The sequence below is a fragment of the Eschrichtius robustus genome, chromosome X (assembly GCF_028021215.1).
Source record: "Eschrichtius robustus isolate mEscRob2 chromosome X, mEscRob2.pri, whole genome shotgun sequence".
Lineage (NCBI taxonomy): Eukaryota > Metazoa > Chordata > Mammalia > Artiodactyla > Eschrichtiidae > Eschrichtius > Eschrichtius robustus.
The window spans coordinates 28,953,356-28,958,418 of NC_090845.1; the positions used below are offsets into that span (position 1 = coordinate 28,953,356).

The following is a 5,063-nucleotide window of genomic DNA, read 5'->3' on the forward strand; positions in this document are numbered from 1 at the left end:
TGGTTCAGGTCATTTGGGGGGAGTTACTCAGTTTTCCTAGGTATCTCCCATGTATAAAGAGAAGTACACATGTTATTAAACTTCTGTTTTTCTCCTGTTAACCTGTCTTTTATTACAGGGGTGTCTCAGCCAAGAATCCAGAAGGTTAGAGGGAAAATAATTTTTCCTCCCCTACACTGACTCTAATAATCATGGGCATTTGCCAGGCTTTTGGCCTCTTTGGCTTTCAGATTCCTGTAACACTTAATAATAGGCTTCTGTTGTATTTGCTGTTTGTCAATTACATATAGAAGTAACGCGCTGCCAGACAGCAGGAGTCTATCTTGAGTATGAACTTCTCTGGAGGAAAGAGGCAGGAAGCAGCAGGGCCCAGGGATAGACGGGCTCACAGATCCCAGGAACCAGACCAAGATGTGCAAGTACCAAAAACTTGGTCCTATGACCTGTCATGGAGCCCTGGAGCTGGGGCTTCCCATGGGGGTCAAAGCCTTCCTGCCCCTGGGCACCCTCCTACAGCTGCCCCAGTCCCTCAGCTTCTCAGCTGAAGATGTGCAGCAAGTGGTAGACACCATGGGGAAGCAGTGGTTCACACTGCAGCCAGGGGACCCCGGCATTGGCTCTCATCCAGGCCAACCTTGGTCACTTCCTGCAAGTACCTGAGCTGGATCTGATGCCCTTGGCAACGCCGCAGGCCCTGCCCCTGATGCTTGTTTATGGCACATTCTGGCAGCACTGGCCATGCATCCTGCTCAAAGGCGTGTCCTGCTGGGGAAGGATGCACATCCACCTGGCCTCAGGACTGCCTGGGGACTGTGCACGGTGTCATCAGTGGCATGTGGCCAAATTGTGAAGCGGCCTTGTTCATCAATGGGCCCCTGGCCCTGGCAGATGAAATACCCTTCTTCCTCTCCTTCAATGGGGTGATCCTGATTCCAGGGAATGCTGATGGCTTCCTGCTTCCCAAGTATTTCAAGAAGGCCCTGCAACTATGCCCCACCCAAAAGCCCCTCTCCTTGGCCTGTAATGAGTAGACAGAGTGTCAGAGAGGCCCCAAGCACCACTCCAGAGGATAAAGGATGATCCAACAATAAAATATTCATTAAAATAAAGAAATGTAAATAGACAATCAAAAAAAGAAACTCATGTTTGAAAAACAAAAGAAAAAAAAAGAAGTAACCACAGCCCAAGGTCTCTTCCAGGCAAATTCTCTTACTGTTTCACTGTTCTCTGTGCTGACTCATCTTCCTCTCATTCAACTTGATGACTGCTTCCTTAAGCTCTTCTTAGTAGGTTCGGGTGGGAAACTGTCATCCTTAATACAGTTGTCCCTCAGTATCCAAGGGGGAATGGTTCCAGGAACCCCACAGTACAAAAATCTGTGGGTGATCAAGTCCCTTATGTAAAATGGCGTAGTCTTTGCATGTAACCTACACACATTCTCCCGTATACTTTAAATCATCTCTACATTACTTATGATACCTAATACAATGTAAATGCTATGTAAATAGTTATAAATACTATGTAAATGCTACATAAATATTTGCCAGCAGGGTAAATTCAAATTTTGCTTTTTGGAACTTTCTGGATTTTTTATTTTCCTGAATATTTTCTATCCTAGGTTGGTTGAATCCACGGATGCAGAACCTGCAGGTACGGAGAGTAGAGGTATGCTCTTTACCTCTGCTCCAGCTCTCATTTGCCTGTCAAGAAGGAAGGTCCTTGGGGAGCCGCAGTATTATCTCTTGCCAAGTCTTCCTTTTTGGCAGCCCCTTTAAACTGCTTCACTGTGGAGTTGCAGAAAGCAGTTGGCTTTTTCAATTGTGTGGAGCTCTGAAATCACAGGCCACAGGCAAAGAATGACTCTTTTTTTTTTTTTCTCAACATTTGTTATTTTATTTATTTATTTTTAAAATTTATTTATATGTATTTTTGGCTGTGTTGGGTCTTCGTTTCTGTGTGAGGGCTTTCTCTAGTTGCGGCAAGCGGGGGCCACTCTTCATCACGGTGCGCGGGCCTGTCACTATCGCGGCCTCTCTTGTTGCGGAGCACAGGCTCCAGACGCACAGGCTCAGCAGTTGTGGCTTGCGGGCCCAGTTGCTCCGCTGGCATGTGGGATCTTCCCAGACCAGGGCTCGAGCCCGTGTCCCCTGCATTGGCAGGCAGATTCTCAACCACTGCGCCACCAGGGAAGCCCAAAGAATGACTCTTGACAGAGCTATGTTCTCTTCCATTTTTGGTTGCTGTCTGGCTAGCTCTGACTGGGGTCCATCCCTCTGTAGGATATTGCTAAAAGTAGGAAGAAGCAGCAGACACTGCTAAACTTGTAAATCTTTCTTATTTACCCCCCTGCTATTGCTTCTGATGCCTGTGAGCTGCTTTCCAGGATCTTGCTGACCTTTGTGAATGCTGTGCCTAGCTAAGATTCTATTTCCTCAGAAGAAAGGGAAAATGGATGCTGGGGGAGAACTAGCACTTTCTGCCACAAATGCCTATTGATTCAGACAGATTCTTAATTTCACTCCAGAAAGTGAGTCAGCAATTGTAGAAGGCACGGGGGCAGTGAAATAGAAAACTGGCACCCTCAGATTGCCATATCATACAGTAGCAAAGGACTCACTTTCAAAAAGGAAACAGCAAGCTCCTCCCACAAGAAAAAAAATTGCAGCTAAACTTCTGCTAGCTTTGATATGATTGGTATAAATGCTCAAAGAATGTCTCATAACTGGCAGTGAAGCTGACTTTCTGGGCCCTGTCAAAACTTGATTTTGAAAGTCGAGTAAACCAGCTACACAGTGACTTTAATAACTGTAAACATGAGAAAACTCATGCACTCTTACAATTTTTTTAATATGCTTGTAAGACTGCTGACATTACTTCCCAAATTCTTTTATTCTCTTTCAGATATATTTAATGTGAATTTGGAGCTTGTTATATATTCCAAATACCTGATGTTTCCTCCCTTCTTATATTATAAAATAAATCTTTAAAGAGAATGAAAAATTAATGATTGTCACCAAGAGATTTTTCTTTCTTTTCTCAGCATGTTCATTTTATTATATGTTATTTTCTTGATGTTCATTTCGTGTGATAAATCTACCCTATATTCCTTTATCTCTAGCACTAAAGATACCTTCATTAATTTGCACTGTCTAAATACAAATTGAATACCAATTTTATTTGAGAATGGCGACAATGACCATTCTCAATGGAAGTTTTGGAACAAAGTCAACAGATTTTAAGAAATTTGTATTATTATAGTTATTTATACTGGTATGTAATATAAGGGTGTATTTGGTCTATTTTGTTCACTGCTCTATACCTGGTACCTAGCACAGTATTTGGTGGACACTCAATAAATATTTATTTGGTTAATGAATTAATGTATTTTTCTTTTTAATAATCATAAGATATACTGGAAAATATTTAACCAAAGTAGTTGGAAGAGAGTTGAATCTTTTCTAGTCTAACAAGGAGAAGGCATGGTGGGATTATATAATTCAGATTATTAAAATTCATGAAAGCAATCACACTGGGTAAGAAGACGTTTAACCTCAGTTTAATGTCTCTGAATATTCAACCAAGAGAGAGGAGTAAGGGCACAAACTGTGGGAACACAGTTATGTGATACAGTGTCTCAGATATGTATCTCTGGTGGGAGATAATGGCTGAGAAGACACCGGTCCAAATGATTGGCAACATTAATATGGAAATAAACATTTTCACCCTTTCTTCATATAGTCTCCTGGTCTCACAACAAATTTGAGAAGTGGTTTCTATTACTATTCTATTACAAATGTGGAAAATGAGCTTCACAGAGGTGAATAACTTGTCCAAAGTCTCACAGGTGATGATTGGTAGAGCTAAGGTCTGAAGGTCTTTGACAATCAAGTTCACATTGGGTAAAAAGTCACGCTTTTGTTCCACTGGCATTCGGCTACTCTGTGGTTCTCTCTCTGCCCCTCACACCCTTCTGCAGCATATCTCCCTTTCTTCTTGTTAAGGATATTGTCCTAATGTTGTAATGTCATTATGTGCTCTGAGTTAATAAATGGCTTCTTTTCTCTTTTAGTGTCCAAAGTGATACATTTTTACTGAGTCTTCAAGAAGGAAATAATGATGACTGGAGCCAAAGTCCCAGAATTCTCCACAAGCAACCTGCCATGCTACAGATTTCTAGGAAAGCTATTTAGTAGGAACACTCTATTAGAGACTGAAGGTTTGTCTCCCTCCTCACCTCTGTTATTATTTTCGCTCTGAAATTTACTCTGATATTAATATAACCACTGCAGCTTTATTTCGATTAGTGTTAGTATGGTATGTATTTCCCCATGCTTATACTTTTAACCTATTTGCATCCTTAAATTCAAAGTGGGTTTTTGGCAGCAGCATATTTGGATCTTGCTTTTTCATCCAACCTGATGATCTCAAAAATTGTTAGAAGTTCTATACATATTTATTTTGTATTTCAAGCTTTTAAAAATTCTTTATTGTGTTCGTGTGCACGAGTCTATATTTTATAAATAAAGGTGTGTATATATATATTGGAGAGTGTGATCAAAAATCTTTTTACTGATAGGGTAAACAATCAAAAATTCATGGAGACCATGGCTTTAAGGGCAATGTGAACAATTGACCAATCCTCATTTCAGGTGAACAGAAATAGAACTGGAGGGTGAGACAGGGTCTAGACCCCACACAACTCTAATTGAATGGCACCCTTTGGATCATGTCTGTGCATGATGCTTCCCGGAATTGTGTTGAGTTATGGCCTTTGCTAGAGGATCTATTTGGAGGGAAGAATTAGAGTCACACATGAAAAAGGCTGTGGGGGGTCTGTTCCCAAGTGGACACAGGCCAAGCAAACTGTCCCAGTTCACGTCACTGTCCAAGCAGAGGAGGAAAACTAATTTCCCCTCTACCCTTCCAGGTTCTTGGCTGAGAACCCCCCTGTAATAAAAGACAGATTAACAGGAGAAACACAAACAGAAGTTTAATAACACGGATACCTCCCGTATGCATTGGAGAGACCCAGGAAAACTAAATGACTCCCTGAAATGGCCCAA

The 5,063-nt window shown here is 41.6% G+C and overlaps 1 pseudogene; it reads left to right on the forward strand.

Annotated features, from left to right (window-relative positions):
- The first annotated feature begins 305 nt into the window (after nucleotides 1–305).
- On the forward strand, nucleotides 306–1,091 carry LOC137757206 (tRNA 2'-phosphotransferase 1 pseudogene; annotated as a pseudogene).
- The last annotated feature ends 3,972 nt before the right edge of the window (nucleotides 1,092–5,063 follow it).